The sequence below is a fragment of the Chanos chanos genome, chromosome 8 (genome assembly GCF_902362185.1).
Source record: "Chanos chanos chromosome 8, fChaCha1.1, whole genome shotgun sequence".
Taxonomy (NCBI): domain Eukaryota; kingdom Metazoa; phylum Chordata; class Actinopteri; order Gonorynchiformes; family Chanidae; genus Chanos; species Chanos chanos.
This window is the reverse complement of record NC_044502.1, coordinates 11,310,475-11,326,813: the sequence shown is the minus strand read 5'-3', so window position 1 is coordinate 11,326,813 and position 16,339 is coordinate 11,310,475.

Here is a 16,339-nt window from a genome sequence, read left to right as displayed (position 1 = left end):
TCTTTTTTAGCTTTTTACCAATCTCTTCATTCAGACATTTAAATGACACACAATATTAGTCAACTCAGTGTACTGTGCATTTGCTCCTAATGCAGAGACCCAATTCCATTTATTACTATACTTATTTTCAAAACAGTCATTACGAGATCGTAATGGAATTTTAAGGCTTTCAAATTGTTTAAACTGAATGACTGTTGTGAATAGAAACAGGGACAGAAAATGCACACGGTATTCATTATCTCGTGGGCTTCCCGACGCATTTTGACAATCACAACGAGGAAAATGTGGGGAACCAGAATAAGACCAAGCAAAAGCAACAAGTTACATTTTTTAAATATCCCTAAAAAAAAAAAAAAGCACTCTTTCCAGCACTTGAGGGTAAAGGCTGCTTTTCTATTTTTTTCTTTCCTTAACTTTCTTTCTTTTTTTAACAGCGAGAAATTCAAGCAATGATCTTCAAAGAACCGTCATCTCCCCCCCTCGCAAGGTGTGAGAAACTCTGTTTCTTTAATCATGCTGCCATAGCTCCAGAGGAACTGTACAATTCATAAATTGGGTGTTTACTGCGATGCACGCTCTCTCTGTCAACGGAGAGTCTCAAAGCAGTGGCAAGAATTCTAGCTAGGAACACCCGAAGACACAAGAATTTCTTTTTCCCTGTCAAACATACTACAGTGGATTTATTTTTTTTTTCTATTTTCCAAAAATTGTTCCAAAAGTTGTTTAATGGCAGAAATGTCTGAGAATATAAGTTTAAGTGCACGTTTACAAATACTGCATTCCCTACGTATAGTACAGCGTACGAGACACAGTGCTTTCAGATGAAGCAAAGCACTTCATCTCAAAATAGAGTGCAATGTCAATTTATACAAGTTAAGTCTTAGTTCCCACAATGCCTTTCTCTGCTCTATCTTACCTGCAGGAAACCACTGAGTGTGGTTGAGTTTGAACTGTTGAACAGGTTTTTCCGTTTTGCAACAAATTTCAATCTAGCATCAAAAAGTCATTATGGGGTAATTGTCACTTCAAAACTGGGGAAAGACTGGAGGGGAGAAAAATGTAGACATCTTTCAGGTGAGTCTGAAATACATAATTTCTTCTGTTCTGATTTCACTTCTCAAAAAGCATGTGCTGGCATGATCTGCAGGTGTAATTAAGTTGGCAGTCTTAAAGGGAACATTATTTCAAGCTAATTATGCTCATCTAAGATGACCGCAAGCTAGGGGAGGCGCATTGGCTTGCCTGCTTAAATTAGAGCTCCACTCTGTGTTATGGTAGCTATTTAGGTCCATCAGTTGGATGCTTCCCTAGGAGAAATAGCAACTGAATTTTCCCTTTAAGTGAAACCTATTTCTGCTTGTTTGCTAAAAACTCATGCTAAAAGAAGGGAGAATTTATTAATATAGATAATGAATTCAATAAATTCACACCACACTCTGTTTACACTACAAGTATATCTCCACAGAGGGGGGAGAAAAGGCTATTTCAGCTGTTTGTCCCTGAACTTATGTTTTACATTTCTGCTTTGTTTTTAGGTTGTTAAGAATAGAGTATTAAAATAATTATGAGATGGTGAACTCTGATTCAGTCGGCTGGAAGACTGTCGCTGTATTCAGCAATCATCAAGAGATGCCACTGAGTTCAGAACATGTACAACACTACAAGGGAAATCTATGTGACCTTTCCCTTCACCGCCCCATGCAAGCAAATGACACACTCCTGTGTTCTGCATTACTAATGTATGAGAGAAAAAAAAGTCATCAGCATCAAAATAGCATATGGCAGCAAAGTCAACCGTAAAGTCAGTTGGTGCTATTCTTTATGAACAGGAAACTGAATGAGTTGGCAGACTGGGTAAAAGAAGGATGTAAGAAATTCTTATGGACTTTGGCATAGCCGCAAGCTGCAATTAATTCTAAAACATAGATTCTAAAACATAGAGTCCAATTAATCTGTAAAACATAGATTATAGAAAATGTGGTATATATGGGTGTAGTCTCAAACTAGTGGCAACTGTGAGAGACCCAGTTGGAACTAAAAGCACAAAGACTGAATGTTCCAAATCAAATGCTATAGCTAAGAAATAATTCAAACATATGTTTAACCAAAAGTGGATTTGTGTATATGTATAAGCACTCTTATACAACAGCACTCATACACAAAAGCGCGTGCACGTACACACACGGGCACAGACACACACACACAGACATGCACACCACATGTACATTTAAAAAAAAAAAGAGAGAGAGAGATGACTTATTATTACATGAACTACTAAAAACGTTGAGGCTCCACTGTTTCTTCTTGAAAATGAGATTGTTCTATATCGATCAATCAATCTATCTATCTATCTATCTATCTATCTATCTATCTATCTATCTATCTATCTATCTATCTGTCTATCTATCTTTCTATCTATCTATCTATCTATCTATCTATCTATCTATCTATCTATCTATCTATCTATCTATCTATCTGTCTATCTATCTATCTATCTATCTATCTATCTGTCTATCTATCTATCTATCTATCTATCTATCTATCTATCTATCTATCTGTCTGTCTATCTATCTATCTGTCTATCTATCTTTCTATCTATCTATCTATCTATCTATCTATCTATCTATCTATCTATCTATCTATCTATCTGTCTATCTATCTATCTGTCTATCTATCTTTCTATCTATCTATCTATATGTATATATATATATATATAAAATCTCTAAATTTCTTCGTACACTGTTTTCAAACAGTTCAGAAATTAGAGCTGATGAGAGTAAAATGCTTCTCCTCCCCTGTGACCTAATTTCTCAAATTCTGCTTAGTCAGTTTTTAGTGTAGCTAAATATTTCATGGCCCTGTCTCTGCTTTTTAAACTTACAAGACAGAGGGAGGAGGGAGAGAGAGAGAGAGAGAGAGAGAGAGAGAGAGAGAGCGAGAGAAAGAAACATGACAGAATCTAAAAGAAAACAGGTCACTGAACTATGTTTACATAATTTACATAACCATACACAACCCTGAATCATTAATAGTGACGTGACAATAACATCATATCCTGAAGGTAAACTGTGCCTTTACTGATCTGCTCTCTCTCTCTCACATTCAGAGTAAACTCATGTGTTTTGTATCTTATTTATGTCAGGAAAATAGCAGCTTTTTCTCAAAACTAAAAGAGGAGCAGGGCATGCTGTTATTAAATATAGACAGAAAAGGAGCCACTGAAAAAAAAAAAAAACATAGGTAAGAAAGACTGTTCAGAGGTGCACATCTGTTTCAGATAATACCACAATGTTTCTATGTCTCCAAAGAGAAGAAAATTTGAGAAGTATATATGAAGGGTCAGTCTGCCATCTGCTGTTCAATGTGTGTACTGCAGAGGCAGCATAGACACAGTATTTTCACAGTATGTGCACAGAAGGTTTCTTTTTAGTTGTTGCAGCTTGTAAAATCTAACCTACAGCTATTTCTTAAAATCATAATAATTTGAATTCAGTTCTGGTGCAGGAATGGAGCCAATTCTAAATGTGTAGTGAGCGCAACAAAGAGCTGGAACAACTGTAAACCATGTTTGAAGACACACTCACACACACACACACACACACACACAAACACACACACACAAAGGTGCACCCAAAAAGATGAAATTTGCTGTCCTTCCTGTTTCTCTAGCTATATTTCTTCATCTTTCCATGTTCAGCAACATGTAAGAACATGCAGGTCTATCTTTCACAAAGCACAGAATCTAAAGCAGGGTCTATTCTTAGATGAACACAAGATCTCAGGAGAGTATCAATAGTACAAGTTGGTTGGATATGTGTGTGTGTGTGTGTGTGTGTGTATGTGTGTGTGTGTGTGACTGCTTTTTTCTGAAGTCTTTTATAGGGCAGAGAAACACTGAGGGAAAAATTGGATCAGCTCCATTCATTGTGAAACTATTGAATTTCCCAGAAGCAAATGCTTGCAGCAATTGGCTTACTGTGGCACAGCATTTTAAAATTCTCTAAGCCAATATTATTTTAAAAAGCACTTCACCCAAAGCATTTATACCCAATTCACAATGCCACCAGATGTAAGTAGATGGTCCAGGGCACCAACATACAGGACTGATATGGGTCACTCCCTGCTGGAAGGCTGGGCTGTTTTGCTCTCACTTACAAAACACATCATTTGCCAGCTAGCGGAGGAACAGCCATCAAAAGTTAAGGTTAGAATTTTACCATAACAGCCATTGCACCATACCCCTAATTTGCAAGTACCCCTTAAAAATGCATGCATGTGATTTTTTGTGTGTGTGCATGTGTGTCTGTGTGCGTGTGCGTGTGTCTGTGCATGTGTGTCTGTGTGTGTGCGTGCGTGTGTCTGTGTGTGTCTGTGTAAATGTTTGATCTGCATCCCTCTGAGAGACACTCTTAGTCGGAAAAGCAGAGACAAAAAACTTGATGAGACGATAGCACTGGTTCATTAAATCTTGAGGAGGAAGTTCAGTGAAGCCCACACATCTCTAATAATAGCTGCAAAAATGAATAAGAAACTGTGTGTGTGTGTGTGAATCTTTTGAGAGAAAAGCTTGAATTCTCTGAAACTTTATGAGTTATATACTCTAGTGTCTACGCTCATCGTCCACTGTATTAGAAACACCTACCTTAGACCTACACTCTCTGGTCACTTTAGGAGGTATATCTACCTTATAGGTATGCTACGCAGCAGCATGGGTGTCCAGTACTGTCATGCACAATTTGTCAACCTCCCTCTGCCTCATTCAGCAATGGTCAGTTTCTGACCTCAGGACTGCTGTTGATGGTAAATTATTCTCAGCAGCAGTGACACCGACATGGTGGTGGTATTGTAAGGGGGTGTTGCGCTGTTCCGTGTGTGTCGGATGCAGCGGTGCTGCTGGAGGTTTTCACGCACAGTCACCGGGTTGAGAATCCTGTGATTAGGAACTGACCGTTGATAAAGGGCTATAACAGTGGCGTCATTAGGTCCAGTCATTCGGGGCTACAGCCCCAATTATTTTAAGTCTAGCCCCGAATATTTTCATCCTGAGAAAGGAGGTGTTTATAGAATAACAACAGACAGAATGTGCAACAGAGCGGATCTTGACTTGCAGCGTCCGAAGGAGGGGGGAGTGATGAAGCGCTGGACATTGGACACGAAGTTGGAAGACGCGCACACCCAGGTGAAAAGCTCCGGCTTTCTTAGCCCCCTGATCATTCTAATAGCTAGAAATGCCCCTGGGCTATAGGATACCAAATACAGATTGTGTATGGCACCAGATGTACTAGGTGTACATACAGAGTAAATGCTTCTGATTAAGCTATTGTATATTGTGAAGACAATGTTTGTGAATAGCCTAATTGCATTGCAAAGCATTGCATTTGCTGGAGAAAGGTAACCGTGACTATCCATCAAAATCTTGTACACTCAGGGTCTAACGAAAGGCTGTTTGCATCCAACACTGACGGATGCATAAGCTATTTCACATAGCTTTTAGGTGGAAAAACAAAAACAGAAAAACTGCATAAACCCAATGCAGTAAGCAAGAAACCAGCACTGTTATTTTCAAATACTACTACTACAATTACTATTGCTGCTGCTACGGAAATTACTAATACTACCACTACTACTACTACTACTAATTTGTAGTATGGTTGGACGCCCATAATAATACCATGGGAATCTGGAAATCTAGACAGGATCTGCACTCCTGACTGATGAGGTACAAACGTTGAATTTAAACCACGATATGCTGTTTTGGTCAGTTTGTTATGCCCATGGGGTACTGGAGTGCTTATGATACGGAAAATCTCTTAAGAATTCATACATTTTTACCATATAAGAAGTGAATTATTTCTGAAGTGGAGAATTAGAGCAGCTTAACGTCAGCACTCGTCTCCTAGGCAAACTCGGACAGACAGGCGAAATTATCCGGATCCTCACACGGCTGAAGAACGGCGCGATAGTGGGTTTCTCACAGCGTTTAGACGACGTGTGAATTAAAACAGTCGAAATCGCTGTGAGAAAATGAGCAGGCAGAAAAGAAAAAAAAAACACCAAAAAACGCCTGAATCGCTCTCATCACCCAGATCTCATAATGACATGCAAATAGAGAACAAAGGATGTTTGGCCGTGGGATGACGCCTCGTTACATGGGTGGGCGCGTTGTTCGGCGGAGGAGCGGAGACATCTGGAGAGGCTCGGAGAGCTATTCAAAGTGAGGAAGAGTGCAGAGAATCTATGTCCAAGGGCTGTTTTGCACTCATGCCCATTCTTTGATTATTCCATCTACCTCCGCCCCCCCGCCCCCCACCACCCTCCTCCTCTGGCTGCCTCTGATGGATGGAGGCCTTGTAATGGACAAGAGTGAGCCTCGTGTTGACCCTCAAGGCTTAACGCTCAGAGCGTTAAGCTAATATTAAAAGGTAATATTACCGAAAATGTTATGGCTTAAAGGTGGCTAAGCTGCCGACTTCTGTTACTGTCTCGTCGCTGTTGTCCGCCTCGAAGGCTTATCCTTTGCATTGCGGCGACCACAGACGATGTTTGCTAGCTGAGTTCCACGTTAATTAGCAGGATTAATTAGCAGGCACTTGCGAGAGTATTTGCAGCCCTCTGAGTCATTGAGGGATTAGTTTGAAAAAGAGAGATAGATGTGGGAGGAGAGGAAAAGACATGAATAAAGAGGTCACAAAGTTAGAGCAGACAGAACACTTGGCTTTCTCTGATGTTGTCACTGATCTCGACAGACGCTTGATTAGCATTCTAGCTTTTAAACTTTGGGCAATCTCAGAAAGCTTCCGAAGCCATGTAATGAAACTTAACACAAAGTATTTATGAAGCCTCAGATGTTATGGCATGGGGTCTGACCTCGGCACCTGCTACTGTGAGCACTGGTGTGAAATATGCTGTTAGCCTCTATAAGACATTTCCTTGTTTTGTGATGCCCTGTGAAAGTTGTCGGCCACAAGTTAGAAAACAATGAAATGACCCTATATTGGAACTCGGCTCTGTCTTTGAACTGTGCTTGAAACAGACAAAGAAACAGACTCTGAAGTGTGTATTAAAATGGTCCCTTCTAATATATGTGAAAATAAAAATAAATACATAGATAAATAAATAAACACATACATATATACATACATACATACATACATACATACATACATACATAAGTAGATGGATAACAGAACAAGCTTAGTTCTGCACATTTTAGCATAAATAAAAACAGCAATGATGTGGAATTGAATAGACTGTAAACTGCAGGAAAAGCTCTCATGCCTGCTAAGGAATTCAGACATAAATACACTTTGTGTCACGTGCCTCTGTATAAAAACTCCTGCATCCTCTATGTGAGAAAAAAACCCCTGCATCCTCTATGTGAGAATGTGCAGTTACAGGATGCTCCCATCGGCCGCAGTGAATACATAAGTGTTTTGTGTTTCAGTTTACATTTGTTACAATAATCAAAAGTATGAGTATAAAAAAAGAACATATCAATTGTTCTGTGGAATGTGCGGCGATTTGTAAGAATTCACAGTGTTCAAGCAGATACTTTGTTTTGTAAAACTTTATGGTCGCTCTAAATAGCTTTCACAAAATGGCCATCGAAATGAATTCTAATGAGGAATAGAGTGATTTTTGTTATTTGTATATAATGGTAAATGTGGTCACTGATATGAAAAAAACAATGAACATTTTGCAGGTTTTGAGACAAAGAAAAGGTATGAATGAGTCAAGGCTCACCTCCACAAACAGGAAACATGGCACAATATGTTTACTGGTCTTTATTCCTGCTCTTCCGTCAATCATGTTTTTCAGCTCGCTCCTTTCCTCTGGCAAAGGTCTGTCATGCACCTGAATTGACAGAGAATGGCAACATAGTTGATGGACTCTAAAACATCAGTAGTGAGTTTCATTCATATGGTTAAATGGACAAGATGTGTTCAACGGGGTTACTAATTTTTATTTATTTTTTTTTTTTTTACATTTTACTTCACCATATGGGCACTAATCTCACCATCATTGCACGGGCTCACTGTTCAGTGTTGCAGACATGATGCATTGGTCCCAGATGGCACACACACATATATACATATATACACACACACATATACACACGTATATGTGTGTGTGTGTGTGTGTTTGTGTTTGTGTGTAGCATATACATATATGTACATACATATATACATATAAATATTTATATATGCTATACACACACACACACACACACAGTGGGTGCCTTACTACTAGGCTGTACCATATGAATTCTTAACTTTAACAAAAATGTTGAAGAATGGATAAGACTTGGGATTGGTCAATAGAGAATAAACATAATAATGTGAAATTTTGAGTAAATTAAAAAGTGACGGCAAAACAAACAAACAGATATGGAATCTGTAAGTTCACTTGCTGTTTAAAATACCACAGTGCCATGTTAGTCATGTTTCAGTTTGCAGTAGAAACAGATTTCTGTTTTTACTGACCATTTTTCCTTGTATTAATCATCGATTAATCAGTATTTCTCATCTTAACGCATGTTCCTATGACAGTTAGGATCCATATCCTCACTCTGTATGTGTGACATTTCTCTTCATGTACTTGAACAAATCTGCACACCCTGAAATAGGAGGGGTGTGACACATGTGCATATGGATCATTAAAAAAAGCCTCAGCAGCATGTCCCACTGGCAGGTCTCTCTTCACTGGAGGCAATAAAAGAATATTATTTTCCCACTAGGCTGAGGTGCCGATGAGTTCTGAGATGGAGACCACATAGTGAGTGAGACCAAATCTCACTACAGAATACAAAAATCATCTAACACTGAGTCTAACATTAAACACACACACACACGCACACACAGGATGTGTACAAAGGACACACACACATACAGGACGTGTACAATGACACACACACACACTCGCGCGCGCACACACACACACACACACACACTTGCCAGCTCATTATTTTTCAAGTCCAACAATGTTAATATTTTCCTTTACTAGAGTGTCTTTTGAGGCGGACTGGACATGTACACGTTTCTCTAGCGTTGGCAGGTATAGATCTGCAAGTATGCCTCTTTTCATAGACTTTCTGCCTGTGCTGTGTACATTGTCTCTTTAGTTTTTCAATCTGCTTGACACAATGAGACTGCCAGCATGAGCCACAGGCAGCCAGATTTGTGACTTTTGAAGAGTTTTTAATTGCACCACTTCAGTGAGTGTTTCATTTGATCTTTAAACCCTTCCTTTTGAACACCAGCTGAGTGTTGGTCTTGATGTGATTAGCCATAAAACACTCAACGAGGAACACGGCTCTCAGGCATACAAACCGTGCATCTAAGCCATCTGATTGGCCGGTGTTGTTTTCTAAATTTTATACTGTTACCGTGGTAGCTATGTGTGATCCATTTTTCACACCTATGCAGAAACAAAGACTGACCTGCATCCTGTTGCTTTAATGCAAAGCCTCAGGTTATTACACTGGTAGACTTTTGACTACAATCGAGGGGTGTTCAAGTGGTGCATCTCACTGCTGTCCCACAGTGTAAGCTAAACACCACCTATGGGATTCAGGGTTCAAATCCAGGCTGTGATACACTTTCTGACTGTGGCCAGAGGAGCGGTGTAAGTGGTTGTGTTCCTCTGGGTGAGTATTTTGACCCTATTGGTGATCACTGACAATTAGGTGTAGCCACTCCAGACATGTTATGTTGCTTCGCGATTCCAAACAACACTTAGCGTGAAGAGACGCACTAGCCGACCTCGAGTACATTGGAGAAATCGCGTCCAGAGTTTATTCCGGTTAAGTACCTCCTCATCCAGGATTTATTCACCAACTCCGATACTGCTGGGTTATCTAAAGCTGCTGGAGCGGCTAACCATGCTAACTCCGGTCGTTTTGGAGTCTCGCATTGAGAAAGCTGTAAGTGAGATGGCGTAACAGCCAGGTGCTCTATTTAAAGATTACCTCTGTTTGGCGTGTTCACTGACACTGATTGGCCTATTATCCATGCGCTGTAAGAGGAGCTGTTATGGTGACTGGGAGGACCTGGGAGTTATGCGCTGACGGAATATAATTATTAGTGAGCTACAGATCAATGATCTGTTTGGAGCTGACCTAGGTGGGAACTCACTGTCGCTTGCTATTGGTGCAACCCCGTCAGTCAGTCTTTGATGTCAATGATTACTCTGATTCCTACTTTCTCCTCAGTCTTCCTGCGCAGTGGCATTGCCATACAGACAAAAAAATGTAATGAACACACACACACACGCACGCACAAACAACTACCAATGGATCGCTTTCCAAAGAACTAGCATTTCTAGTACGACTTGTGAGTCTAAGCACTCCTTAGAGACACTCTACTGCTCACAGGGGGAAAAAAAACCAAACAAACTTTTATCCATTCTCCAGTATTGTGACATAGAGAGAGAGAGAGAAGAAAGAGGAGGAGGAGGAGGAGGAGGAGGAAAGGCTGATGAATAAGACATGAGCCTCTGTGCTCTGTGTTTAGGAGAATGACGCAGGGCTGTGTTTCACCGGCCCGCTGGCGAGCGGTGCGCCAGGAACATCTTGTAGCTGTCATCGTCTACTTGAATCTCACTCACTTAGGGTGCAGGAAAACAGAGGTGCTTAAGCTGGAGGGGAACTGACAGGCACTTTGACGGAGAATCCAGAGGTCTTTGATGATGGGCAGAGAGAGAGAGAGTGTGGCCTTTTAATCATTCTCATTCAGTAAATGGTCAAAACAGTCACTGCACACAGGAAAAGCAATCATAATGTATTTAATATACGAGGTTCTCTTAGCTGTTATGTCAGTCAGTCCATGCTAGCAACTGACTATTTGACTATTCTCACAATGACTTAGGGTATGATTTTTTTTTTTTTTTTAGAAAAATACTATCCTAAAATATTACCTTTCATGAAATGGCCACCCCTTGATTGCTGTATGACATGTGAAACACTGACAAAAAGTCAATCACTCTCTCTCTCTCTCTCTCTCACGCGTGCACGCACATACACATACACACACACACACACACACACACATCCACATACACATGCGGACACCTACAGTTAATAACAAAAGGATGGAGAGTGAGAGTGAGTGAGTAGTAAGAGGAGGGGGGTGGGAGAGAGTGAGTGAGAGAGAGATAGATAGAGAGAGAGAGAGAGAGAGAGAGAGAGGGAGAGAGAGCACTGTTTGAGGACAACTTTAAAGAGAATAACATCTATTTTTTTTAAATGTACTGAAAATCCCCAGTGCATTCAGGTCATTGTCTAAGTGTACAGAAAGAAAAAAGAAAGACATCTCAGTAAAAAAAAAATAATAGTTTGAACACTGGGGAGTAGTAAAACCAGACAGGAGTAGAAAAAATCTGCCTGGCGGAAGAAGAAATAAAAGGAGAAAGTCTGTTCTATCATTCTTTCACCTCAAACACCCTACTATTGTCACAGTCTTTTTAGTGAGTTAAATGTGATTACATAAAGGACTGGATACACATGTACACAAGTGTTGACAGTTAGATGAGTAACGTATTATAAGCTTTATAAGGTAAAGGAAGTAAGGAAGTTGCACTCTGTTCAATTTCTTTCTGCTTTCAACAACTTAATGATTCACATTGGAGCAACAGGTGCATGGATGTGCCTCTGAGGTCACATAGATGGAGACTGGACAAGGACAAGCCACAAAAAAAGAACCCCTGTCATCCAATGACAAACTGTTTATGCAAAAAAAAAGAAAAAAAGACACACATGATTATGCATAGACCATTAGAGCCCAGATGGCTCCTGTTACACTCTATTGCAGAGAGCTAAAGTATATTGTGTAAATGAACTCATCTTTAAAGCAGCTTAGCTAACTTCCCATGAGTCTCTTTCTCTCTCTCTCTCTCTATTTCTGTTCTATCTCTCTCTCTCTCTCTCTCTCTCTCTCTCTCTCTGTGTTTCTATTCTATCTGTCTCTCTCTCTCTCTCTCTCGGTTTCTGTTTTATCTGTCTGTCTGTCTGTCTGTCTCTCTCTCTCCCTTTCTATTCTGTCTCTCTCTCTGTCTGTCTGTCTCTCTCTCTCTCTCCCTCTCCCTCTCTCTCTCACACACACACACACACACACACACACACACAGACACACACACAGAGAAAAGAGAAACACAGAGAAAACACACTCTCCACAATTAGTGTAACCATATATATATATTTATATATATATATATATGTATATATATGAAACTGTGTATTACATATGTGGACTGATCCACATAACAAACAGAGTGATATCGGCTGTCGCTGGTCACTAATGCTCTCGCCAGACACCTGCATATCCAGTGCAATGAATAAACATACACCTCAACATCAGCACCAAAAAAGATGATTGCAGTGTCCAATCACACAAAGAGTTTGGTAAATATCGACTTGCAAGAGACACACTTACTTTATCTCACTTTAATAAAGACACAATACAGCAAGGCAACACAGGAACACAGCTCTCGTGACAGTCAGCGATAACAAAAAAAAAAAAAGGACTATTTTTCGTGTCTTTTAAATCTGAGAGTAATTGGAATGGCTGCATAGGGAATAAAGCAGAGCACTGCTGTGCTGCTGTGCTCCTGCTCCAACAATGTGGGTCAAAGACGTGGGCACAGCGCACTTTTCCCTGCAACAGCCTTGATCTGGTAACGCCTCTCAAACAAGACACTTCCTATTCAAGAGCTGTGAATACATTAAGGAGGCTTCCACAGTATAGCTCCCTTTCTGCCTTGTTCTTAACTCTCAAATGCCTTATATGAACGTCTATACGAATATTCAGCGAATGTGGAACAAAAAAAAAAAAGAGAGACGCTCGTCGAGGAGGGGGGGGAATCAATCTTACCTCGAACGGTTATGTTGCAGTTGAATTGGAACGGGGTGCTAGACTGGAGCCATTCCCAGAGCTGGTGGATGAGAGCACTTTAAGAGGATGCTGATGCCACTCTAGTGCTTCTCTCTCTCTCTCTCTCCCTCTCCCTCTCCCTCTCTTTCTCGTCTGTCTCCTCCGTCACGGGCAGGCTGCCACTCCACTATCCCGTTCTCCCCGGCTCAGCGTTAGGTACACAAAAGACAGCGATGCTGCCTCTCCCTTCGTCACTATTAGAGAGCTTCACTAATGTCCCTGTCTTCAATGGCAAGCCTGGGTTAATTAATTACACGTTGGAGACAGTTGGCTTCTGCACCGCTCCACACAGCTGCTGTAGAGAAAGAGAGAGAGAGAGTGAATGTGAGTGTGTGAGTGTGTGAGGGAGAGAAAGAGAGTAAGAGAGGGAGGGAGGGAGGAAGAATGAGAGACTGAGAGTGGGAGTGGGTGAGGGAATGAGAGCAAGAGATGGGGAGAGAGAGAGAGAGAGAGAGAGAGAGAGAGAGAGAGAACAGAGCAGGGCTAGTGAATGAGTGAAATAAAGATTTGGAAAAAGCAAAAAGCCAGTGCATTTTAGAGGAATGTTTAAATAGATCATTTATACTTTTTTTTTCTTTAAAAAAAAGATGTTAAAAGACAAACGTGAAAACGGTAAAACAAAAACTTGCCGCAAGACATACTACGGTACACCATGTGCGTGTGTGTATGTGTGTTTGTGTGCATGTGTGTGTGTGTGTGCATGTGTGCTTTTGTATATATGCTATGTGTGGGTGTGTGTATGTCTGTGTGTCTGAATGTGTATGTGTATTTGTGTGTGTGTGTGTGCATGTGTGCATGTGTGCTTTTGTATATGTCCTATGTGTGGGTGTGTGTAGGAGTGTGTGTACAAGCATGTGTATGCTTAGTTAAACGGTACAATCATTTTGTTGTGAGTGATCTGGTTAATGTTGGGTTAATTGCATGCTGCTGAGCAGAAATGTGGGGCATGGTGTTGAGTGGATCATATAAAGCTATATGAGTGAAGGCACACAGACACACAGGCAGAAGAGAGAGAGAGAGAGAGAGAAAGAGAGAGAGAGTCTTCATACAGGGCTACACAGGAGTCTCCCAGGCCTGAGCATACATTAAAGCAAGAGATTGCTCGACTGCAGAGTCTGCAATGCCACGCGAAAAGCGACGGTACACAAATATTGAAGAGCTTTACTTGAGCAAAAAGTAAATATTACGCATGCATAACACAAACATGTTTTTTTTTTTAAATTTTGGTTATTGAATGTGAGGATAAAAGTAAGAAGCAGTAAAATGAGAAAAACAATACTGAAATAGTTATGCCAGTAACAAGGAAGGAGGAAGAAGACAAACATCAAACTAATTAATTACACAAAAATATGCAAATTAACAACATTTATCAAGTGTACTATCCAAGCAATGGCCGAAACAGCTTTCAGCAGATATTGGACTAAGAACGGACAGTGAATTTTTATCCATTTCATCACTGATAAGCCCATCTAAAAAGGCCAATCATTTGGTGAAAAGCCATTTAAAGATTTAAAGGTTTGTTTCGAGCAGGGATATTGAATCAGGACCTCAGTGGGGCTGGCATTCAAGTTGATCCACGTGTTACAGGAAGGGCTTCCATGCTATATGGAACTTCAGGATAAGGCCAGACAAATTTGTATGAATGTATTCTATTTTCTCTTATCTTGAAAACTATAATATGTCTTTGATCCACCGGGTGTGGGAGGATTTGAATGTGAACTCTTCCCATTAATCAGAATGAGAAATCTTGCCACTGGGTTGAAAATGGCAAGTGAACAGGACTTGTAAGCTGAGAGAGAGAGAGAGAGAGAGAGAGAGAGAGACAGAGAGAGTGAAAGAGAGTCCAAAAAGAGAGATAATTGTGGAGAGATTGGTGGTTACAGCGCATCAGACCTTGAATTAAGAAAGCCATGGCTCAGTGGGTTAGGACTTCAGTATCAGGGGCCATTTGCTGATTCCAGCCGTGTGAAGGGATTTGGGCTGGGAGCCGGGAGGCAGCTAATGACTCTAGAGTCTTAGCCCTTCTCTTGGCTGCTGATGTTTTGCTGTTAAGGAATGTACTCAACCCCAGAGGTGTGGGTACATGACACCTGGTCTTCCTCACTCCAACAAAGTGACCCGGGCAAGTGTTCTTCACAGACTGAACATGCTTAAATAAAGCCTTTTAAACTCTCAAGTGTAAAAGTCCATATAGGACAGAATGGAAGCATCTACATTATGTTTGATTAACATCTGTACAACCCTAGACAAGCTGTACGTGGTTCAGTAAACACAGTGAACAAATTTACATTGTAGCACCCAGGATGTTCCGAGGAAACATGAAAATGCCGTCGAAACATCCCAGGTTTCACGTGAATTGTTTTTGTTCAGATCTTGGACTCAGTTTTTAAGGACAGAAAGTGAGGATAAGATAAATGAAAGGAAAAGAGTTTAGCGTCAAGATATTTTAACTTAATGAGTGCCATGAACTCACTTCAGAAATTAGGCTACGGGTGAATAAGCCGCAATAGTGACTAACAATCTTGTATGAGGTTTTCATACAGGGATGTTTGTAGTTGGAACGATTGTATGCCAAGGCAATGCCTAAACTGGCTCCAGATTTTATGTGTAGATCCAACTAGAATATTTTAAGAGTAATCGGATATTGGAGCACCCATGGGGTAACACAGCACACCAGTCATTCAAAGGGGCACGTAAGGCAGATTCCACAAGCCTCCAAACCAGGGGTGGGTGGGGCTAAATTATTCACATACAGCCAATGGAAGATGGGCTGAAAGTAAGAAGGCTAGTAGTAAAACAAAAAGTTAGGTAATGCCGTGCCTTTCAAGTGTTTTGGTTTCTGCGTGGTCTTACGAAACTTTGGAACCCTGTTATTCCAGATAAAATCCAAAATAATGCTATCCAGACTACTGTAAAACAATTTAGGTATAAAAGTGCGTACACACTGAGATAAACAACATTTGGGATATATATATATTCTTTTAGACAGAATTAATGCAGCCAGGAAAGTGACAAACAGAGCAGAGTCCAGCTCTCGCAGATGCACCAAGTTTGGAAAAACCGTATATAATATATTTGTTAAATTTATTGGACATGTGTAAACCATGTGGTTAATCCAAGGTGGAAGACCTTGGTGGGTTGCGTTATTCATGTGTAGTCCTGGGTCACGGTATTTCAGTTTTCTACAGGTTTGCTTTGTGACGTGACAGTGGTTTCTGCGGAGAGCTGAGAGATTGTAAAGTAGAGATGTAGAAGAGTGTGACACATGAAGGGGCAGGTCACTAACTACTTTCTTCAGCACTGACACAGAGGAAATCTCGCTCCTCTTAATTATGCATCAAACACAGCTTGATTACCATGAGTCCACATATGTTTGCTTTGAGAAGGAAAGGCAGGATGAGAGAGACTGACAG